At 36.1% G+C, this 25,885-nt stretch overlaps 1 long non-coding RNA gene across 1 annotated transcript; it reads right to left on the reverse strand.

Moving 5' to 3' along the window:
* Window positions 1-1,409: 1,409 nt before the first annotated feature.
* On the reverse strand, window positions 1,410-25,666 carry Gm41481. Its single transcript, XR_876187.1, has 5 exons — window positions 25,588-25,666; window positions 24,615-24,688; window positions 15,311-15,436; window positions 3,000-3,107; window positions 1,410-1,602 (listed from the first exon to the last, which is right to left on the reverse strand). It is a non-coding gene; the product is annotated as a predicted gene, 41481 (long non-coding RNA).
* Between the last annotated feature and the right edge of the window lie 219 nt (window positions 25,667-25,885).

The raw sequence follows: 25,885 nt of genomic DNA on the forward strand, positions 1-25,885 counted from the left end.
GCAGACACTTTTTCATGACTCTGCAAAAGCAAAGCCAAGATACTTTAAGTCCTTTTAAGAAAACTAAAACACTATCTTTAAAACAAAACTAATATTCAATTTCCAATACAAACTTGAAATGACCATTCTTTATATGAATTCACTTACATTATGATCTTCTGAAATGCTATAATAATGAGAATTTTTCTTCGCCAACTATATGATATCTACAGTGAAATTTTACTCCCTCACATCAAAGATGTTTCCATCCGCATCAGTTTTCCCCACGCATACTCAGTCACAGGCTCGGCAATCTGCAGTTCTGCTCCTCCTTGTCATTTCTCATTAATACACTGGCTATGTCACTGTCACTCCACGACTTCTCACTGTCATTTGACTGCCGGAGTTCATTATTTCTAATTGCTGTTTTATGCCACTCTTTGATCCATCAGTTTTTAATGTTCCACTTAATTGACTTCTTTGTTTAAATGATGTGAGGAAAACTGCAGATAAATTTGTCATTTATCTTATGAGATCTGATACAAGAATGTTTAATTTGATTGTACATTTCCTAAATAGAGAAAGTAAAGGAATACTTTGTGCATTCGATTTATATGTCTATCCTATCACATTAGCCTATGACCTTCTGAAATTAGCTTCAAAGGGTTTGGAAACAATAAGAGCATGCTGGGTTTATTTGTTGTAAATGGGTATGGTTGGTCCTTAGTGTTTTAATCTGAAACATTTCACATAGAAATGCACTTAAGAATTATACCTATAGTCTTTTCATTATCATTCAATTAACCCAAAAATAAAAATGTAAAAGGGAAGCATAATATATATATGTATGTATATATGTATGTATGTATATATATATATATATATATATATATATATATATAATATTTGGTATAATCTCATTCATGTATTTACTTTATAATATGTAGTGAGTTATCAGTATGTTCAATATATTATTACAAGTACCAGACTTTCAGAAGTATATAAATCAAAGTCTGTGACACATTAGGCAAACTTATAGTCAAAAATTAACACACAATATATTAGGAAAAATCCTAAGAACCATAAAGAAACAAATAAAGGAAGGAGAATGTGGAGTGTGGGAGTGGTTATACAAAATGATAGGTGAAAACAAAAATTTTAAATATAAACAGGAATATGTTCCTAAAATATTTTTAATGAAATTAAAACTATACATTCATTTTTCATGTCAATAATCTAAATCATGACAGATCAAAATGTTCCAAATTACCATAAAATTACCAATATCTATATTCCTTCTTAGAATAGATTATATGTAAATATAAATACTAGAAATCTGCTTTTCACTCCAAATGGAACAAAACATGTTAAAAATAATTTTATATAATATTATGACAAATGAAAACTTATACATCCATATAAATGTGTGTTACAATACAATAACTATAAAAAAAGACAGTCCATTTTCTCCATTTCATATGTATCCTTCAGTCTGAAGTCTGTCCTCATAGACTGGAGACTTGAAGTTTCTCTTCCCATAAGGAAGGGAGCCTACTATGAACCACAATAACTGCTTTAGGAAGTCTCTGTCCGAATGCGATAACCACCTAACAGATGACAGCACTGCAAAATACAATCATAAAAAGATGTTAGAACTTCAGTATTCAAATGAAATAGGGAGGAAATTCCAATATTCAGACCATAGCAATATCTCTCCATTTACAGAGTCTGCTTAATCTACTCCAGAAATCATTTGTCCTTTTTACTCCAGAAGACTTTCATAATTGTTTGTTCTTCAGGTTCTAGTTCGTATACACAGATAGCAGCAGCAGCAGCCAGCATCTCTTACTTTCTAGTTCTTCCCTTCCTCTGTCTTTTGCAATAATAGCTTCTCCAGTACTCATTTCTACTAATACAAAATGTCCTCCTCTCTTAATCTCTGTTTCCCTAGTCCTTCAACTCTCAAATTGTTAGCTAGAAACTTTTCACCACAGGCTGAGAATGTTCTTAAAACAGAACATGAATGTTTTTAAACAAGCTCATTGAATTCTATTTCTCTCAGGATCAATTTCTAATGATAACTTTAATGATTGTATAAATAAATGTATAAATAAACGTATAAATTTATACATTTTACTGATAAATCATATTTTCAAAAACTTAGAAAAATATCCTTTATAATTTGTGAACACCTTTTTCAATAGTGTAAACTGACTCTAATGACAAAAAAATCTTCACAAAATATTTTAGAATAATTTGAATTTATTTATATTTTATATCTCCTACTAGATTTATTTTGAAATATTCAAATGGATAGAACACTCAACTATATACATTTCAGCTTTATTAAGAATATCTAGCATCCCATAATGCCCCTCAACTGAGGAATGGATAAAGAAAATGTGGCATATTCGCAGAAAGGTGTGTTACTTAGCTGTTAAAGATAGCATCATGAATATTGCCAGAAAATTGATAGAACTAGAAATTAAAATCTTCCCAAAGGAATTACCCAGACCTGTAAAGACAAACATGGTATGTACTCACTTATAAATGGTTATTAGCTATAAAGGATAACCAAACTACAATGCACAGACATAGAGAGGCTAAGTGCTAGGGGGGACTCATGAACATCTCTGAGAGGGGACATACAATAGATATTACTTGTACTAGAGTTGGGTGTGGACAGGACCTAGAGGGATCAAGTGGGAGAAAGGTGAATTTAGAGAGTACTGAGAGAGAGATTGGAGGGACAAGGAAAAACCTAGTGCAATGGAAACTAAGGAATCTATGAAAAAGACCCTTGCAAAGAGTCCTAGTAATGGGGAATAAGAAGGCTGAACTGGTCATCTCCTGAAACCAGGCAAGGCTTCTGGTGGTGGAACTGGACAGCAAGCCAGCCTCAAAACCTGTAATATGTCCTACCTACAAGACGTGCAAGGGTAAAGGTAGCACAGAAATTGTGGGGGTGGCCAACCAATGACTGGTTGAGCTTGGGACTGACACCATAAGAAGCACCTTACCTCTGACGCTGCCTGGAGGACCAGGACCAGGCTTGTTAGCTCAGAATCTGGACTTCAGAAGCAGATGCAGAGAGCCAGAGTCAAACACTAGGCAGAGCTCAGGGAAGCCTGAGGAAGACAAGGAGGATTATCAAAGCCAAATGGGTCAAGAACACCCACAGAATCAACTAAACGGGCCACATATGAACTCACAGAGACTGAATGGACAATGAGGGAGCAGACAAGGATCTGATATATGCTATGGTTGTGTAACTTGGTCCTTTCCTGGAACTCCTGACACTAGGAGTGGGAGCTGTCTCTGACTCTTTTGTATGTTTTGAGGACCCTTTTCCTCCTATTGAGTTACCTCTTCCAGACTTACTATGAGGAAGGTGCCTAGTCTTATTGTGGTTGACTGCCGTGTTTAGTTGTTATCCCTTGGAGGCCAGCCCTTTTCTGAAGGGAAAGAAGTGTATTGGGGAAGAAGATAAGTGAGGGAGGGTGTAAGGGGAGATGATGGATGGGAAACTGCAGTCAGAATGTAATATAGGTGAGACTAAGCTTTGAAAATTGGAAAATAAAAAAAAATAATTACTGTGATAAGTAAACTAAGTAAAGTCCTTTAAGAACTTTGGGAAATATTTTAGGTAATTTAATAGAGATGATTTATTTCTATCAGGTGGTTCTCAAACCAAAATTTTCAAAGACTATCAAGAATCAAACTCAGTATAACAAAGAGCAAAATATAGTGTGCTCTGTTTTGAAAGTCTTATTTTTAATGTAATTACTTGAAAAAAATTTTGATAGTGATTTGATCATAAAAACAGCAGATATATAACTATATGAGTTTCAGATCCTTTAACTGTATAGAGAAAATAAACTGATGAAAACTTTTATCATTTTTGCTTTCCCAAGGCAAGCACAATAATTTTCTTTAAAAGATGTCTAATACTACTTAACAGGTGAATATCGAAATTGAATCCAACTTACCATGATACTGCAGACTTACTAACTTTATACAGTAAGATACAACTCTATTAAGTAAGAATAATTAAATCCAACATCATTATAATTAACTTGATCCAGAGAAAATAGCATCTCAGTGGAAAAGAATTGCTGAGCATCCATCATATTAAAAGTTATCTCACACCCTGATCCCACAACAGACCCATAGGGAAAACAGAACAATTATCTATGTGCACCTAATGCCAAAGCTAAGACAGAGCAAGCACATAAAAATTGTAGGAGCATGAGAGGATCTTTACCTTTTCATTTATGTTGTTCCCACCTTCTTTCTCCAATTTCTTACTGACCATGATTGCTTTTTAAATGAACTTCTCTAAGATCTATCCTGGTATTCTCAATTCCAGACTTTCACACTTCCAAATTGCTTTCAAAACTTCTATCAGACTAATTTTCACAGGACCATCTTCCACATCATGTCCTCTGACCAGGAATCAGGATGATTTGATCTGACTGCCAGCACTCACTGAGTACGTACACAGATAGTTATTACCTAACTGTGTTTCAGTCGGCTCTTTCCTTTTCTCCAAAGTGAGCAATGATTAGTCTACTCAGGGCAGATGTAATTTGGAAGCCGTATGCATGATCCAATGCCATATTTGCTCCTTCATGGACTAGCCAATAAGTATTCCCAATTCTCAGAAGCCTCTTTGGTATTCAGTTACCAAACACATGCAGATGGCATCATCTGTCCTCTAGACAGACTTTCAGTTTTCTTCTTTTGTTTTCTATTGCATTTAGTATCCAAAAAACATAAAGGTGCTTCCCATTTCTGAGCCTATAATATAGTCAGTGCCTCAAAACCAGCCCTCTTCCTCACTCTCTCTTGTTGACAAGTTTACATCATACTCTGGGAAAAGCAGAAATCAAGAAGTCAACACCTATTTTCCTACAGTTAAATCATCCAGGTCCCATCTTTTATGTCAGCTTTCCTCTCTCTCTCTCTCTCTCTCTCTCTCTCTCTCTCTCTCTCTCTCTCTCTCTCTCTCTTCCTTCCTCTCTCTCTCTCCCTCCCTCCCTTCCTTCTTTCCTTCCTTCTTTCCTTCCTTTTATTTCTTTGGAATCCACTATCTTCAGGCTACTCAACAGCTCTGCCTACTCATTACCCTTGATAACTCCTTGTTACAAGATTAAAAAGATCAAAGATAAAACAAAGAATCTCAGCATATTTTTCTCGAGAGAAAAAAAATGGAAACAAAGCCTGCTTTTCTTCCAGTGTTTTCTTCTGTGTATCACTGGCAGCAATCAACACAAGGCTAATTCATCATCTGTCTTCTGCTCTTTCTTCACACATAATAGTGCGTCACAAGTTAAGTAGATTATATCTGCTTCCCTCGGTGACGCCTTTATCCTCTCTACCTCCAACTCTACATGTTTGTAAAGCATGTCTTCCTTTTCCTTTGGATCTGAGCAGTACTGTTCGACTTGTGTCCACAGAGTCTTCTACAGTGTTTCTAGAAAGTCTAGAAAGTGATGGTTGTTAATAAAGCAATGATTTTATTTACCTTTATTTGTCTGTTCTTAAAGTAATAACACTGTTTACAGATCCCGTACTTCTAGACACATTACTTTCCCTTGTTTTCTATGACGACTCTCAGAGATTTCTAATTCCAGATACACTTTCTCATTTCCCTATTTTCTCTTCTAACTGTTCATTTAAAATTTACATTCACAAATTGCCCTTCCTCCCCAATGTGGGCTCCTCTGTTAGATTTTCTTATTTATGCTGTCTTATTTATATTGACTACTTAAATATACTACTCTATCTAGCTCAATGACAATAGAGTAAAGCCTTTTACAACAAGTCAATCCAGAAAAATTTTAAGAAGCAGAGGCAGTGGGTAACCACTGAAACCATATATATGGAAGCAATATGACAATTAAATATAATAACATGCACGTGCTATGACTGTGTACACAATACAAACATGAGATGGGGCCAGACTGGAAGACAAGCAAAAATCCAATCTCTAGTGGAGGAGCTATTAGTAATTGATGGCTAAAGAGAATGAATTACTTTTCTTCAAGGGTAAAGTCCCACAGACTATCTAAGCACCAAGAATATGTCCTGAACACATATGAGGGAGGGGCAGAGTGGACTCTGGATGTGGAACAGGAACCATAAATTCTGGAAACAATAGGCAAGAGGGAGATAGAGAAGAATTGCAATGGAGGAATAGAAGTAAACTTGATTTCCAATGTCTTGATTTTACTTTAGATATTATAACAACCACATTTCTCCATTCCCCTTTCTCCATTCAAACCTTTCCATATAATCCTCCCATTCTCCTTCATATGCATGGTGTTTTTTACATTCAAATATATGCATATATGTATTTGTGTGAACATACATATATATAATATAAATATAATGGTTTAGACCAGATATTACTTTTATGTATAGTTTTTATTAACTTGTTTTAAAAACACCAAAAAGCATAAGTAAATATTTTAAAAATACATTGTAAAATCACCCAAGTAATATGAATTTCCTTGTTTAGTACCAGATAGCTTTGTTTATAATATTTGCTAGTTATAAGTTTAATATATTTTTAGGACTCTTCTATTATTTTCCCCGCTGTTATAGTATGGTTTACATAAAAATCAATGTTATGCTTTTATTATTATTTTTGCTTTTTGTTTCTGATATACACAAAAGTCCTAGAACTGCAGTTTGATAAGTGATATTTACAATATTTGTCAAGCCAGTAAATATCATATAATAATATAAATCGCAATGTTTAATGGAATTCAGTTATGATTAGTTCTCGATTTTTTAATTTTTAAAAATTAGACAATGCTGCTTGACAATATCATGCAACCATAATTTTAAAAAGATAACAGCTATGAAATTATAAGGCACTGTGTTGGTTTATGGTAGTAGTGTTGTAAGCTGTTGTATAGTAGAGGTATTTTAGATATGAAGATTAAGACACTGCACACTAATCTAAGATATGTCCTAATTTTTAAAACTTTAAGAATAAGAGATCATTTGTATTGGAATAGAAGTTTTTGTTGTAAATATGTCTTACAATGCAATAATAAATCATTTCAACTCTATCAGAAAATACTCTCATTTTCTCTACAAAACAGTGCTAGTTTTATGCTTAATGAGTTATAAGATAAACTATTTCAGTGACATAATATTCCTCATAATTTTAGAAATCAATACTGGACAACTAACATAGCACACCAGGCCTTTTGATCAGTTTATTCGCTTCCTTCTTATATTCCATTCAGTTTTAGCATTTGTTCTATAGTCATTAACAATTAAATCTGTATTCAGAATCCTCATTGTAAAAGGCTGTTTTAAACAAGTCATCTCTCTATGAAAATATTATTGATATATTTTATTAAGCATTTTGTATATGCATCTCTGCAGAGTCCATGAACTCTCACCCATTTAAAAGAAGGTTGATTTGAAATGCTGTGTTCCCAATAAAGCAATTTGATTCTCTCTAAAATCTGCTTCTTTTATTTTAACTTTCAATATTTAAAGAAACCCCCTACTTTCAAAATATTACCATGTTAGTATGTATATTATGGGGTCCTGTATAATATTTCCATAATTACATAGAGGATGTTCTGTTAATCATAGTTATCTAATAGAACGGACCTGATAGAAGGTGTGTGTGTGTGTGTGTGTGTGTGTGTGTGTGTGTAAGAGGATTTATTGGATTAGTTTGAATGATACGGTTGAGAAAGCTGAGCAATAGGTGTCTCACACTGAAAGGATAAAAGTCTGGTTGCTGCTCAGTCCACAACTCTAGATGTCACAAAAATCCCATTTGACTGATTTCTACAATAAAAAAAAGTAAAGATTATAAAAAAGAATCTCTGCATTAACCCCAGATCAATCCCTTCAAGGTAGTTATTATCTAACACTCTATCATCAGGTCACCTGTACTTGCCCCATGTTAAAATAATGGTCTGCTGGAATCTGTCAAAAACTCTCAGGTATTCCCTTAGCACATTCTACTTCTCTGATATCATTGCATGGTATTGACTTTGGTGGGTCATGTTATACTTTCATCAAAGGCTATGGCAGTAGGTGTTGGCTCATTTAGCTTAGTATCTTGAAGATTAATTTCTTTAGTGCAGTGATTTCCCCAGTAGCACAAGTATTGATAAATGACTTATGATAATGCAAGGGCGTTTTTTTTCTGAATTGCCATGTATAATTATCTTTGAAGTTAACACACACTAATTAGAACCCAACCTCCCTTGTTATTGTGATAACTGAAGATCAATTTGCTAATCACTAAATGACACAAGAGCATGACAGGGTTATTACAGATTATCTCGGCCTGATAGGCTCCAGCTTTGGCTGATGTCTGGAAGCCTGCCAGGACTTTTGGACTTAAGTCAAGGTTAAAGCAGCACACTGTCCAGTTGGCACAACAGTTACCAGAACATCTGAGCATCCAAAGAAAGCACAAATGGCTTCCCTAGGAGGCACAGGTTCTCCTGTAGCTCACTTTGGACTATTTTTTCAGTGAGACATTTCTATTCAACTGGTGCTGGGATTTGAAAGTCTCTCGATTTACTCTTAGCTCCTAAAGAAGGGCACATGATGCTTCTAGGCAAATTTTAGAGCTGAAAGAAATATATTTGTTTATTCTAGTAGTCAATTTACTTTCTTTTTCTTTTTTAGAAAAAAAATGCAATCATCCAATATTCTCACAGCAATTTCAAGTTCCATCATGTTATGATTGGAAAGTAGATTTCCAAGAAAACCTCCATGTAAACAATATCAGGTAATTGATTACTCATCCTTGAAAACAAAATCTCAAGAAAGATGTTTCATTTGTCCTTTAATGTTTCTTGTGATACATACAGCACTATATCATCAAATCATGAAATCAAATACACTATTAAGTATCTCTGTTTATGTAAGAGCCATAAAAATAGAATTTCAATGTATTACCAAGCAAACATTTGTCTATAAACAAAAATCGAACACAGAAATATTCCTTAATGCTTACTAAATATTAAGCAACTACAACAATTTATCTCAAAATAATTTCTTTGAAACCGTATCATCCATAAATTCAATCTTCAATCTGATCTTCATAAGATGCATTTGTGATATTTAAATATGTTGCTTGCTAGCTTATTTTCAGTTACCACTCCCTAAATCGATATATTTTATTTTTCAAATACAGCATATCAGGTCTATTTATTTCTGAAATATTTCATGAAACTACAGGAAAACAAATGATATTTTTGAAAGATCATTACCTTTGCATTAATATTATTAATTTATAATTAATAAAGCTATGAGACATAGTTTTAGAGTACTATGATAGATATACCTGAGAAGTCTTGAAAATATCTATGTAAATTAAAAATGAAATATAAGAAATTCACAAAATATACAAATATAAGAATCATCTGACTAGTGAGATAGCTCTGTCTACAAAGAGGTTATCATGAAAGTGTGAAGACCTAATTTCAGATGCCCAGAACTCATGTCTAAAGCTAGCCATAGCACTATAAACCTGTAAGCCCTGCAGTGGAGAATTGAAGACAAGCCAGTCCCTGGAGCTGGCTGGACAGCTAGTCTATCCAAACTGGTAAAAGGGTTCTGTAAAAAACAAAACAAAACAAAACAAAACAAAACAAAAAACAAAAAACAAAAAAACCTAAGAAGTAGAGAGAAATTCAGAAATACACCAACACTGCCTTCTGTCCTCCTACACACACACACACACACACACACACACACACACACACACACACACATTATGCATTTAATATAAAAAAGGAAGCCTACATACTAATGTCCCTTAATAACTCTAGGTTTTTATTTTTATGTACTATTTTTTTCTATCATATGAATGGATGGTCTAAAGAAGTATGTGAATGGAGGTTATCTAAGGGCATAAACTATAAAAGCCCTAGAATCTCACAGTAGGGCATCCAGAAAGTTTGAAGCCCAAGGGAACAGAATAAACGATAAAGTTCTATTTATGTCTATCTCCCTTGTAGGCACTGGACAATCATGTACATAGAAGGCAGGGCACCTGCATCCTGAAACAGCAACAGCTTCCGGAATTGTTGCATCAGAAGTTAGCTGAGAAGGGATTAGCATTATGGAAGAATTAAAACGCATGCAGGAGCAAACTAATTTTAGAACAACCTTTGAAGGAAGCAAGCCCAATTTCCACCTGTGCTACAGACCTAAAAGGTTTGTACTCGATGCAAAGCCTCTGTGTGTGTGTGTGTGTGTGTGTGTGTGTGTGTGTGTGTGTGTGTGTGGTTGACAGTGGCTGGGTCTAACAGCAATCACTGGCTAGTTGTGAATGTTGTTGGGTGTGGGGCCTGATGAATGAAGTGGGTGGGCAGCGACAGCATTCCCTCAATTCGCTTTCTGTAAGGAGTAATGGCTGCCAAGCTCACTTTGTTAGGGAAAGATTGCAAAGCTGTACTCCTACTTAATTATTGCAGCCGTCTTTACCTCAGCTGCTGGGTTTGGCATGGGTTCTGTGGATTTTCTGTGTGATCTGCCAACACTGCTTCTGTTGTCTTGGCTTGCTGAAAACTCTCCTGGAAAGAGCCCAAGGACAAGGGTACGCCCCACCACAGTGGTGCCAACTGAATACTTATGCCTTTTCCTGGGCATCCACCTGGATATAGGGGTGCACAGAAGAATGCTTTTCCCTGGGCTCTTCACAGTGTTGGGGTGCCCACTGAGTAAGGCCTTTCCCTGGCCATCATCTTGTTATGGTGTCCATTGAGTTCTGAGACACAGTTTCTAAGAGGCATAGAACTGATCTCTGGAGCTGATTCAGTACAGTGACGGACATCGTCACTTAACCTTTGAGTTCCAGTGATTAACCCCCATGTACATCCAATCACTGAGCCCATTTCTAGACTTATATTTATACTCTTCTAGAGAACGGTTATAACAGACATGACAGGCGTGCTTATAGCACAAACTTAGATGGTTTTGAGAAGCAAACCTTGTTTTATTTTTAATCAAGGCTTGACAAATACTCATATCTCATACTTGATGTATTAAAATATCCTACTCTAGGAAAAATGACTTAATATTTTTTAAATTTCCGTGATAATTCCAAGTAGCCTAGCTTTTTGAGAGTCACAAAAATCTTGCATGTTCACAGTGAGTCAATAGTGGTATTGCCATGAGATGCTCGATTTTTTACTGTAAGGATCCATGAACCATCTTACTTCTAAGTGTGGCCAATCCAGATACCCTCTAATTTGTAAATTTGTAAAGTTACTCAGTCTTTTCTTTTCCTTTAAGATTAAAAAACAAACAAAAAAAACAAAACAAAACAAAACAAAACAAAAAAAAAAAAACAGGATATAATGTAAACAGTGTCTTACTTCTTGAAGCTGCAAAACCAAAAATTAGAACTCTGCATCTGGTGGGATTTATTTTTCATTATTTTTCAAGGTAAGGCATAGATGGAAACAAGAAAGGGAAAGAGCAAGAAAGTAAGGAAGGAAGGGGAGAGAAAGAAAGATGATATTTCTCTTATCTATAGCTAATATACCCTTGTGATAACATTCTATTCACATGTGATATTGCCCTCATGTATCAAAAACCTTCTAAAAGATTTATATCTTTACACTACTAAAATATATTTAAATTTTAGTATGGGTTTTGAAGAAAATACTCAAAATATAGCATATGATGCATCCCATAATATCTGTTACTACGAATAATTTTCATGTCGTTATGATTGCCATTATAAAATATCATCACAAAGCTACCATCTTTTCTACCAAATTATCATTTGGCCTATTGAAATCTATCCCAGCTTCTTTAAATATGAAAAGAGGGGTCTGCATTAAAATTGAAATACAGGGAACACATGAAACATACTATCTAGCTCCAAGTTGATACATTTTGCTCTGAAGTTTTTCAGCACTCTTATATCAGATTTCAATTTCAATTTTAATAAAATAAATATGAAGCTAATTTTCATATTACCATTGAAGGACGCTCCTTCTTTGTTGGCTACTGTTGTGCTATTTTTTCTATGCTAAGTTTTATGGGGATATCATATTTTCCTTGGTCAGGTTCCTAGACTACTAAAATAAATACTCTAAAAATTGTTTCCATAATTGTGGGATGGATTAATGGGCAAAGTTGCTTGTCACCAAGACTGGCGACTTGAGTTCAATCCCAAGGTCCTTGCAGGCATAGATACGGTTCTAACCTACATAAAATGTGCCCCTTGCCTTGTACCTATACACCAGGACATGTGGGCATGCATGTATACACAATTGCACATGCATAGTCACTAAATAAATACGTGTAATTTTAACTTAAAAATCATTTTACTTCACAAATGTGAAAGTAAATGGTAGATAAAATATGAAATGTTTGAAGACAGAAACAATAATGGAGTTAGACATAAATTTTGTAATGTATTTAGTGGAATAAACTTGAGATTAGCAGTTCTTTATCTAGGTAAAATTAGGTAATAATTTCAACATAATGCAAACTTTGTGCAATATGTTTGATAAATATTCATAATCAGTATTCTCTCTCTTCCTCACCTCTGTTCCTCTTTCTGACCATTCCTACTTCCTCTGTTTAAGTTTAGTATCACAACTACAAGTTCCAAAGACTAAATACCCTCTGTGAATTCAATGATGCTATAAGACTGAATACATAATAAGGGATAAAATCATTTAAGAAACCTGAACCAATTGAACAACTAGATTAAAGAAATAATATTTATTTTAGGACAATATAAGTACTGAAAATATCAATTGAATAATAATGTAAAATATTAACAATTTGATTCATTAATACATACGTTAGGTAGTATTTAAAATTCTATCATGACACATCCAGCTATGCTGTAAACATCTTCTTTATCTAAACTTAAGTCTTAAATCAAGTCAGATATTCGTTGGGTGCTCCAACAAGTTCTGTGTCACCATTGCCCTAGAGTATTTTGGAAGCAGGTCAAGGTTTTTGTGGTAGGGGTGGTGTCCAGTTTCTCTTTTGGTAGCCTGCAGAGCAGCTTCTTGCATCAATGAGACTGGAACATAGAGTTTAAGAGTCCATGTAGGCACCAGCTTGATTTCTCCCTGTTGAGTATGTTGTGTGAATATAGTTGGCAATGGAGCTCTGCTGTCAGTGTACTGAGAGCAACCCTTTGTCATAGCATCAGCCTGGGTTGTTTGGAAAATTTTATTGGACTTTCTAGGTCAACAAGTTAATAGTTAAGGGTACATAGACCCTGCACTGTAAGATGTGTCTGGCTACAAGAGATGGCCAGAGACTCCATATACCCTAAAACTAGATTCCTCATTAGGATCTCCTCATTAGATCCCAGTAAGTTTCCAGTACACTGGGTTTCCACACAGCTCACCAATGCTCCTCCCACTTTAAGCTATATCTCCCCATACTCTTCTTACATTTAATTTCCTCCCTACTATAGTCCCTCCTACTCCTGGCCCTATCTACCCCTTGTCTACATTGAAAACCTTTCAAATTCTCAGGGTTATCCATGTACCCCACCAACACACACACACACACACACACATCTCCTTTTTACCTAACCTCTCTGGTGAAGGAACTCTGGCCAGCACAGGCTTTGTGAATATGATAGGTCTTTGCCCTCTTTTCCACCCCGCTGCATTGCTAAAAGTCATTTGATTACATTCTTAAAGCTAGCCAACAAATAAGGCAAGGTCTATTGCCTTATTTGGCCACTTCCTCCTCCTGAGACTGACTGCCAAGGTCAGGATATCAATGTATTGAAATTTAGCAAGTCAAAGGCCCCCTTGGTTCACCTAATTAGCATGCCAAAGTAAAATGAAACTCTCATGCTAGTACAGAGTTCCTGCCCTTACCTTTTTAAAGCATCATTTTCCTGTGGGCCACATTGTTCTCTATCCAGAGGAGGTCCTTCATTCCTCCAGGACAAATACCCTATACCTTTCCCTAATATCCTCCCCTTCTCCCTCATCCTCAATTCCTCCATTTGCTTCTGATTCTCTACCCCATTCTCCTCTGGGTTGAATGAGTCTCCTTTGTGCTAAGAACTTGGGCTTATGTGTAGGTATATAGATTATAGCTTGGTTGTCATTTATTTAATGGATAATGTCCACTTATGTGTGAACACATGCTATATTTGTCTTTTTGGGTCTGAGCTACTTTACTCATGATGAATTTTTCTACTTCCATCCATTTGCCTGCAAATTGCATGGTGTCATTTTTAAATTTTTAACTTACTCTTCTCTCATATATTACAAAAGTACATTCCAGTCAGTTTCCCCTCTATCCTCTCCTCCAAGGCCCTCGCCAGATTCCTCAGTCCTCATTCACCATCCAGTCCTCCTCTGTTTCTCTTCATAAAAAGGCAGGCCTTCCAGGAATAATAACCGCACACAGCATATCAAGTAAGACTAGGGCACCTCCCCTCTATTAAGGCTGGAAAAGGCAACCAAGTTGGAGGAAAGGGATCCCAAAAGCAGTCAAGAGTCAGAGTCGGCCCCATTCCCACAGTTTAAAATCCTAGCAGATCAAGCTATATGCAGATTATAGGGTTGGTTTGTTTTAAAAACCTCCTTCTTTCTAACTAATTGGTTATTTTATTTATTTATATTTCAAAATTTTCCCCTTCACAGTCTCCCCTCCACAAGCTTCCCATCCCATCCCCCAATTTATCTCTAAGAGGATGCTCCACCACCCACCTACCCACTCCAACCTCACCCCTCTAGCATCCCCCATACCCTAGAGCAACAGGCTTCCAGAGAACTGAGGGTCCCCCCTCCCACTGATGCCAGAAAAGGCAGTCCTATGCTACACATGTAGCTGAGGCCATGGGCCTATCCATATATACTCTTTGGTTGGTAGTTTAGTTTCTAGAGCTCTGGAGGATCCTGTTAGTTGATATTGTTGTTCTTCCTATGGGGTTGCAATCTCCTTTAGCTTATTGAGTCCTTCCCATAATTCTTACATTGGGTTCCCAAGATCAGTCCAATGATTTGTCTGTATCTCCATCTGTTTTAGTCAGATGCTGCCAGAGCCTCTCAGAGGACAGCCATACTAGGCTTCTGTCCCTGAGCATTTCTTGGCATCTGCCATAGTGTCAGGGTTTGATGTCTGCAGATAGTATGGATCCCAAGGTGGGGCAATCTCCGGATGCAGAAAAAAAAAAAAAAAAAGAAAAAGAAAAAATGGAGTAGAGGCTGAAGGAAAGGCCATCTAGAACCCACTTTTAATGATTCTCAAATGCTTTGACTCCCCTCGCCTTCTAACCCATTGTCCAAAGGTAGGGGAGAAAAGATAGTAAACAGGACAAGGGGATGTGCACCTGTTTAGAAGTAGTTCCTTAAGACATCTCCAATCTCTGTTAGGATACCAGCAGTCCAGTTCAGTAGTGGTAGGATAATGAACATGAATCAGCAGCAGTGGGACAATCCAGCAGAAACTTCCAGGCCTCCAACAAATAAATTAACATGCATCAGAGTGGGCAGCAAAGACCAGCTGGGACCCCATCAGAAGTTCTTTGCCTTGCCTCTCTGAATGAAGCAAAGATCAATGAAGACAAAGATACTAGACCAAGGAAGTGCTGCAAGGCTAGATATGCAAGTGCACAGTAACTATCTGTTGAATCCTATATACACTTCGTACAAATATCATGTGGCCTCCCACCGGTCTTGCCTCAGCAAACCACCAAATGAGTAGGCCTCACCATCAGAGTCTACATCACATGAATCAAAGAAAATTCCACTGAAGTTTGTTGTTTAAAAAATGTCTTTTTCATATTGTTGTTCCACCTATAGGGTTTCAGACCCCTTCAGCTCCTTGGGTACTTTCTCTAGCTCCTCCATTGGGGGCCCTGTGTTCCATCCAATAGATGACTGAGAGCATCAACTTCTGTATTTGCCAGGCACTGGCATAGCCTCACATGAGACAGCTATATCAGGGTCTCTTCAGCAAAATCTTGCTGGCATATGCAATAGTGTCTGGGTTTGGTGGCTGATTATGGGATGGATCCCCGGGTTGGGTAGTCTCTAGATGGTCCCAGTACCTTCAGAGCTCATGTCTCTAGCTGCATATGTAGGAGAAGATGGCCTAGTAGGCCGGCCATCATTGGGAAGAGAGGCCCCTTTGTCTTGCAAACTTTATATGCCCCAGTACAGGAGAACACAGGGCCAAGAAGTGGGAGTGCGTGGGTAGGGGAGCAGGGCAGGGGGAGGGTATAGCGAACTTTCAGGATAGCATTTGAAATGCAAATAAAGAAAATATCTAATAAAATAAAATAAAAATGAAATAAAATTGACTTTTTCTCTATTATTAACTAACGTCATACAATACAAATAATTACAAGAATCATAAAAGTAGAACTTTCTATCATTTCAAATAAATAGCTTATGAATAATATATTCTAATAAAACAACCTTAAATTTTTATTAATAGACAATAATTCTAACAAAACAACCTTAAAAATATCCTATTTGTATAGGATTTTGGTTATAGACAAAATGTGAGAGGTTGGCAATATCAACAAGACAGGTAAGGTATATGCTGATCCTGCTACTTGAAAACAGCTCTGAGACATAAAAAAAAAAAAAAAGAAAGAAAGAAAGAAAGAAAGAAAGAAAGGAAGAAAGGAAGAAAGGAAGAAAGGAAGAAAGAAAAAGTCTTTACATAGCAAATAGATCTTGTTCACTACAAAGTCCTCGAGACTTTTCATACCATTCTTTTAAGTGACATAGATAAAAATTAATATTACAATCTGAGATAATCCAAACTAACTTTTATAGTACGAAAGTTGTCTTTCACCTGCTCAAACAAAGATCAGGAAAGCACCCTTAATAGATCTGTGCATACTGCACATTCCATACAAATGTCTTTATAAAACTATGTATTTCATGTAAGGTTTGTATGTTGCAGAATTGCAGTTCAGGAGGGCAGCCCTGATAAGATTTACCCATGGGGATGATGAAATGCCCTGCTGTTCTAGCTCCCTGCTTCATCCTAACTAAACTGCATGGAAGCTGTTTCCTCTAAAGACTTGCTTCTGGACATCTTCAGAACAGCTAGCTCACTTGTCCCAGCCTTTCAGACTGTTCCAATCAGGAATTCATAAATGCCTGCATTTTCTCAGTTTACACAGACTAGACACCAAGTGCTGTAGCTAACTTTCTTAAGACTAACCATTTTTCTAATTCCCCTCCCCCATCCCCACCCCCGCCAAAAAGAATTATTACTACAAAGCACCAGGAAGCAGTTATAAGAAGAACATTGTCCCAATCCATTAGATTGGGGTGGATAGTTTGGAGCATTTTATGATTATAGATATGTTGTCATTTTAAGAGATAATAACAAATAATTATGCTTGTTTGAAGGGAGGAAACAAAATAGGGAAATTAGGCTCAATGATTTTTATCTTTTTTCCTTTCTTTCTCTTTCTCTCTTCCTTTCTTCCTTCCTTCCTTTCTTTCTTTCTTTCTTTCTTTCTTTCTTTCTTTCTTTCTTTCTTTCTTTCTTTCTTCCTTCCTTCCTTCCTTCCTTCCTTCCTTTCTTTCTTTCTTTCTTCCTTCCTTCCTTCCTTCTTCCTTCCTTCCTTCCTTCCTTCCTTCCTTCCTTCCTTCCTTCCTTTCTTTCTTTCTTTCCTAGTTAAGGGAAAGATGGTTGAAAAGAAAAAGGGGGATAAATAAATATTATAAGAAATTAGATAAATAGGAATAGATTCCTGAATACCTGAATATTTTCTTAAAGCAAAAGGATTTTATAGCCATAAGCATACATTGTTACAGAATTTTATATATTGGTACAAAGCTAAGGTTATACTTTGTTACACTGGTAGAGAATTTTGTATATTGATACAGGTTTAAGGTTTCCATTAGTATAAATCTTTGTATATTGAGACAAAACTGAAGATTAAGCTTGTTACAACGTAATATATGTATGTTTCAACTCTTAGATAGGGATTGTGTTTATGCAACTCATTTGAAAGTACAAGGTTTAGTCCCATTCCTTTTTAATAGCTGCTATTACAAACTCTTGAGGATAATTTTATTCTTTTAAGGCCCTTTTGACATTGAGACATGTCAATTTCAGGCATTCAAACTGGAAGATGATAGAGTTCCTTCAACTCTTTCTAGCTAGCCACTGGGCAAAGAAAATGCCTTGACTTTATCTGCAGACAGAATACTGGCCAGAAAGGACAAATTGATGCAAGGAATTTGGCTGCCAACTCTGCCAATATAGAGTATGCAAGTCCTGCACAATTACTGCTTCATCAGATGTCTGTCAGACATTCTGGGCCAGAAGGCTGAAGATAGATGCTCCAATGTTGATGATAATATTGAGAATGGTTCAGGAGGTGAGCTATCTCTGTCAATTTTATATTTTTGGAAGCTACATCCTTGTGGTTTGTGCATAATCAGGTACTATTTATTTCTTTCTCAGGCATTTCATTGGGTTGGAGGCTAAATGTCATGATCTTACTATACGCTTAGATTGATTAAGATTTGAAATGATATTCTAGGTCTAAGAAGGTAATTTTAGAAGTGTAATACAAGTAAGAATAGAAATTGATTTAGATGCAGAACTCTGAAATGACTGGGATATGATAGATATAGAATACTTTCTCCTGAGTTCTCAAATACAAACAGATTAGATTTTTTTTTTAGAAAATATACCTCTTACTTAAAATTTTTCATGATAATTTCATTATTGTTCCTAGGGTGTTCTGTTTCTAAGAGAGAGAATCTTTTGATTTAGACAAAAAAAAAAAAAAAAAAACAGGAAATTGTTGAGAGTTGGTCTGTTGCTATGTATCATATCACTAAATTCTATACCTGAAGGTCCTAGGTCTATGAGGGGCGTATCTTGTTTACATGCTTTTGTTGTGCAAATCTTGTTATTTGATTTAAAATATTGGTTAAATAAAATTAGCTGTAGCCAATTACTGGACAGATTAGAGTTAAGTGGGTTTTGAGTTACCTGGTTAGAATGAAAAAGAAATGATTGAAGAGAGAAGAGTTGGAGAAGGAGGAAGAATGAGAAGAGAGCAGAAAGCTTCCATGGGGTGGACCATGAGCCTGTAGCCAGGAGAAACAGCAAGTATCTTGAGTGAACCACTGGGGAGGTAGCCAGGCCAGCAGTTAGAAGGGTAGACTAGGGATTCCTTCTCAGTAATTCTCAAAGCCAAATAAAATAACCATAGACCAAATTTCATCTATTTGCAAAGTATTTGGGGATAAGTTTAAAGTGGTTGTACTACAAGTTAATGTGCATTAGCTACTTCATTGGGCATAGATTTACTTAGAGAGGTGGAGGGACAGACTTGTTGCTAGTCTCTGTGGTGCTTCCAGAGAATATCTACTGAAATGAGAGGACCTAATATGGATACATGTGGCACAGAGCCAGGGGATGAGAGTCCAGGCAGAGTAAATGGGACAAAAATAAGGAGGGTAGCTAAGTGATGGTATTCTAATATTTTTCTTCCTTCTGTCCCACCATGATAAGAATTTCTCTTCTGTCATGCCATGTCTGCAATGGGCTCTGGAAATCTGTTCCACTAAAGTACTGAGACCTCTACAACATAATAGCCGCTAATGTAGACATTCTTTTTCAGCATTCAATTTTCAATTTCATAATTTAAGAACTATAAATTTTACCCATTTCATGTAAAATTACACATTAAATTAATATATTACCAGGTCCTCTTATACTGACAGTTTATTTACGTACTTGTATTACCCTCCAATTTATTCCAATATTTTTTAAAATTTATTCAATCTATAGTTAGAGAAAAACATTCTATTTTTAAATTTTTAATTAGTTTTTATGTTGCCAAGTTGGCAAGGTATTCTTAAGCAGTTTTGGCATGTTTTTGATTATGATTTCAAATGATCTGTCAAAATGACAAGCATTTTGATGGCATTTTCATAAATAGTAGTGAAACACATTCTACTTGGTGTTTCAATTTTCATCTAGAATTAATGCACATTAGAGCCCATATATTAACTTTTAACTAATTCGTGTTTGCACTGGTGTCTTTTCTAATATTAATTCATTTGTGCTCTAATTTCTTTCTTCACTTTTAAGATACTTTCATGCATGATATGAGAAGTGATGATTTTGTACCTGATATATTTGCCTAAGTTTCCATCACTAGAATTCCTCAGTGTTACACCTTCTTGCTTCTTCATTTTTGGGCTTGTGTGATGCAGTCTATGGTGGTCCAAATTGATCTTCAGGATACAAAATAACCAGCTTTGTTTCTTGAGCTTCTGCTTCTCTCTTTTAACATATTAACAGTGAATAATTAAATATTTGCTCTTCATATTTTCATGTTTGCTTTCATGTTTTTATTAAGACATTCTAATTCGTGAACACATCATCAACAATTCCATATTAATTTTCTGCTTATAATTATGTGGTATATTGTATGGTATTGTGCTATATCGTATAGTATTGTTTATTGCTATCTAGTCCAAGTGAAAGATTTGACGTTGCAAAAATATCTAGTGAATTTCTCTCCTCACCCACATTTTAAGTGTAGAATTTAAAAACTTTGTGTTGAACTCAGGCTTTTCACTTGGTTACTGGGCAGGCTTGGAGTAGATTCTTTATGCCTTGGCTTCTGAAAGACATTATTAGCTCCTCAGAGTTTTCTTGTATCATTACATTGGCTAATACCAAAAAGTCAGTGAAAATGATACATATCAAATATTAATATCTTATTTATAAATCTAGATCAGGCTTCTAGTCTTTATTTTCCAGTTAGCTTATCAAAATCAGCATTGATATTATTGTATGTGAGGAAACATTTTTCACTTTAACTATATCTTTAAAATTCATGAACACGATGTCTTTTTATTATTTAATATATAAAGTTGTACACTTAGATTTTTTTAAACCTATTTTTCTTAAGATCAGGAATGTTCCTTGTGTCCATAATCACTCCAGGACTTCTAGTCATTTAATTTTCTGTATCTAGTGAGATGATAATGTATCTTTCAGTTTGTCGATATGGTAGACTACATTTATGTAATTTGATTTACATGTGCTTAACCATCTAGGCCTTTCTGGAATGAGGCCAACTTGGTCATGCTTGATGATCTTTTTGATGTGTCCTTGGATTTGATTGGCAAATATTTTATTTTGAATTTTTGGACCTGGGTTCATAAGGAAAATTGGTCAGTATTTTTTTTTTTACTTTGTTGGGTCCTTCTGGGGCTATGTTATCATCCAATTCTATAAAGTTTTCAATTTCTTTCATTTCTTTCTTGTTACATTTTTCATTCAGTAGTGAGTAGTTTTCATGAGTTTCTAAGCTTTCTATTGTTTCTGTTGTTGATATGCAGCTTTGGATTTTCTAGGAATGTGAAAAAAAAGTGTTTCTATTGTAATTTGACACTGGATAGGTGTCTGAATACATAATGAATGAAGAATATGCCCTGCTTTATTTCAAAGTGTTGAGCAAAATCGTAAGAGTAAATTGGGGATTTGAAAAGTAGAATCATCATATAGAATATCAGCATTCCATTTCTTACATTCACAAGTAAGTTGCTGTTCATACTAAGTGGAATATTCTTGAAATGTTTCAACAACTGTAGTTTTAAGAAGGCTGTCAGTTTGGATACAAAGGTATTTTGTTCTTTTAGTGCTGCGAAAATTTGGTTACAGAGCAAAGGTATATCCAAAGCCTAACACACACACACATTATTTTTGATAATGTTACATATGGTATAATTTTAAAAATGAAGAATGTCTTCTCTATTAAATACTGAAGGTAATTAGTATATATCTGTTATCAGATGCAACTTCTAAGATGCCTAATTGTTCAAATGATAGGATTAACACAGAAAACCCTGGAACACTGAAGAAGGCAAGGCAGGCAGCTTGCAGATTGACCTGGGGTAAACAAACTGAGCAGGTAAGAGGAAGAACAGTATTTGTACAAACCAAGAAAGCTAGTTGTCTTGAACTCTGTCTCAAGAAGCCTTCCTTAAGAATCACAGAAAAGGTACTGTTGGTCATTTAGAGGCTCCTGCATCTAATTGAAACAGATGATATTGTGGGTAATGACAGCTTTTACACAAGCCCCTAACTATTCTAGGTACCACCCCCATAGATAAGGAGTTAGGTGTGAGGTGCTCAATAGAAACTGAAGCTGCATCTTGGTAGTGATGATAAAAATTGGCCCCTTTTAGGCAATTAAGACAGGGGTTATAGTAAACCACAAGCAAGTTATCTAACCTGGAAACAATGAGAAGATGCATTTGTAAATTATTGGCATACAAAGACAAAGCAAAACAAGGAAAACCAAGACAAGCCAAGATCAAAAAAAAAAAAAAATGAACGAGGGTTCTTAGGACATGTGATCACTCACCTGAATGAACAACCAGCACTAAACTGTCTTTGTGTTTGGGCCATAGAACATGCAACACAGCTTATGAGCCTTGATTTACTCTACCCTCATTATACAGAGAATTAACTAAGACTTTTTACAAATCATCTTAGTCTTTGTTAAAATTATGCCACATCTTATTCAAAGTTCCTAGATGAGCCATTCATCAGTTATGGATCTACTTGAGACCTCCCACCTCACTCTCAAGAGTCTTTCTCACTGTTATTGATTGATCATGCATTCACTTTTGCCCACCTCCTTCTACACCTTTTGTCTTCACTGTTTTGAGATAATGTACTCAAGAGTCATTGGCTTGAGATAATGTACTCAAGAGTCATTGGCTGCCAAGGACCAACCTGAGCTTGGAGAGGTATTCTGGGAGAAGAGGTGTCTGGGAGCCACAAAACAAATGATTAGAAGTCAAGTTGTTGGTCCTACCTGGTGGCCTAAGTTCTACTCAAGACAGTTTCTCAGATTGATCTCTCTCGTGACAGCTTTCTCTTCCCATTCTAAAACCTCTCTGGATAGCTCATCTCTTGCAGATCAAAAGTTCAGTCTTTTATTTACATAACAATTCAGTCATTACCCCAGGTTCTCTTTTGATAATCCCATGAACCAGCATTCCAGGACCCCAGCCCCTTAATTATTTTTTTAATTATCTTTAAAGTTTTTTTTTTACAGTCTAGTTATTATCCCTCTCACCATTTAGCCCTTCCAACAGTTCTTCATTCCAAGGGCACCCTAGAGAGGAAAGGCTTATTTCTTCTTGTAGCTGGCAGACATTTATCCAGGGAAGTCAGAACAGAAACTGAAAGATGTAGAGTGAAAGCAAAAACACAGCAGTGGCTGTGAAGGATTGATGCTTACTGGCTCTTTCTTGATGTTCAGTTTCTTATGTATCCTAAGACCGCCTGTACAAGGAGAGTGTCACCCACCAGTCAACCTATATGCCCACTGTTTCTGCAGGTTGACACAAAGGAATGTAGGTGTACTATAATTGAAGACTAGGAAGGTCTCTGAATAAGACTGAGTGGGATCTGGGTCTGGATCAAGAGCTAATGTCCCCAAGCAGTGGAGATGCTTTGGACGGACAAAATTCAGTAGTGAAGTAATTCTGGAGAGACTGAAATGAAAGACACAATGAAGTGATTGTTATTATTCTAATAAATGAAAGGAATAATATGTTCAATGTTTTTACTTTGAAAAGTAAGTGTTACTTGGACTTTTCAGAAAAAATAGATTTTACTTAAATATTATCTAATATGTCCTGGATATTCCTGTTGTTTCCCTAAAGCCAAACAAACAAACAAAGCAAAAACAAAAACAAAAAACAAGCATTCATTGAGAAAGATTAATGATAGAGATCTCATGCCCTTGACACTTTAAAAGAGAACAAAACAGAATGGGATGTTTTTTGTTGTTTGTTTTTGTTTTATTTTCTTAACAAGAAAGCTATTTGAATCATATTCAAGTCATAAAATGAGAATTTACATTCTATAGATTCCAAGATAATGTATGAAATTCTATAGATCTTTAAATTAATTAAGTTCATCACATTTTAATAAAAACTTGTTTTCCAATCATTTTTTTCTGGCAATTAGTAGTCTCTGAAAATAACACTCTGGCTATATACTCATGAATATACTTACAAATCAATGTTATCATATAAATATTGAGTTTATTACTAACATTCTAATTTCTGTAATAATGAATTCTCTACAATGCTACCAATGTGAAATACAGCTGCCAACATCTTATAAAATGTCTTATGCAGAAATATATACACTTTTTATGTGGGATTACTTTATAGGATATAATATAATATAATAACAACATTCTTCCCATTTCTCTTCTCCCTCCAAATTCTTTCTTATCCTGATTTCCTCCAAACTAATGATCTTTTTTATTAATTATCATTGTATGCATATAGGTATATATGCTCAATTTGGACTATAAATTAAGACATAAATTCAAAGATTCATTCTGCTGGCCCTCGGGCCTTACTTCTGCCTCCCTTCACAGTACCTTATCATATTACCTTTTTTCACTCCCTCTCCCCTCTCTCACCCAGGCCCCTCCCTCGCTCTGCCGCCTTATGATTGCTTTTTTTTTTTCTCAATCTAAGTGGGATTGAAGCATCCTCCACTTGGTTCCTTTGGCTTGTTAACCCTCGAGTTCTGTGGATGGTATCTTGGGTGTTCTGTATTTTTTTTTGGCTAATATTTACTTATTAGTGAGTACATACCATTCATGTTCTTTGGGGTCTGATGTCCCACCCAGCAGGGCCTAGTTATTCCGTGGGTCGAGGAGGACCGAGGCCTGCAAGAGAAGTGGGCAGAGAGCAAAGAGTTGTCAAGGTCTGTTTAATGGATGCTAGGAACCTGGTTATAAGCACACAATGAGAAATAATAGGGAGGGGTCGAGGGGGCATAATAAAATACAGAGAAAGAGATGGACATCTGGGGCAGATGCTGATTACAGGCTTCTCGCAGCATATCTTAGAATGTCAGCCCCCGAACAGTTCAGGGCGGCCTTCAAACATTTTGCAATTTATCTTGGACTGCCATAAACAGTCCCAGGCACCAAACGGAGACATAGAGGAAGAGGTGAAGCTGCCTTAATCTAAACAGTTCTAGGTGCCAAGTGAAGGAGGGAGTGTAGCTGGCAGTCTCAGGCACCAGGTGGAGGCAATGAAGGAGGGGGGTAACATAATTCCCTTCAAAGAGTCAGCCAGATCTTTAGGATGAGAGTAACTGTGGGACCTAGTTTCCCACAGTTTGGTCTCTCACAGTCTGAGTTACCTTACTCAAAATGATATTTTCTATTTCCACCCATTTGTCTGTAAAACTCATGATGTCTTCATTCTGATAGCTAAATAATATTCCATTCTGTAAATGAACCACAATTTCTTTATCCATTCTTTCATTGTGGGACATCTGGGTTGATTCCAGCTTCTGGCAGTCACATATAATAAGGCCACTATGAACATAGTGGAACATGTGCCCCTGTGGCATGGTGGGGCATCTTTTGGGTATGTCAAGACTTTGAACATTTCTTTAAGTGCTTCTAGGCCATTTTCAGATTCCTTTGTAAGAAAGGTGGGGGGTACCCTCTAGAATCTACCAGAGACCTGGAAAGTGAAAGATTCTCAGAACTCCAAGGGTGGGGACCTTAGATGAAATGCCCTACAGTGGAGAGAGGGAACTTATAGATCTCACCTCCAGTAGAAGGACTGGGCATCAAGTAAAGTCATGGGGTTGCCATCTCATAGTCAAAAACTCTGACCCAGAATTGTTCCTGTCTAAAAAAACTGCAGGGACAAAACTGGAGAAAAGACTGAGGGAAAAGAAGTCCAATAACTGGCCCAACTTGGGATCCAGCTCAAGGGGAGGCTCCAAAGCCTAAAACTATTACTGGTACTATGGTGTGCTTACCGAGAGGAAACTAGCATAGCCACACTCCGAGGGGCCCAACAGGCAGCTGACTGAGACAGAAGCAGATACTTACACACCCAAC

Source organism: Mus musculus, chromosome 16 (genome assembly GCF_000001635.26).
Source record: "Mus musculus strain C57BL/6J chromosome 16, GRCm38.p6 C57BL/6J".
Classification (NCBI taxonomy): Eukaryota; Metazoa; Chordata; class Mammalia; order Rodentia; family Muridae; genus Mus; species Mus musculus.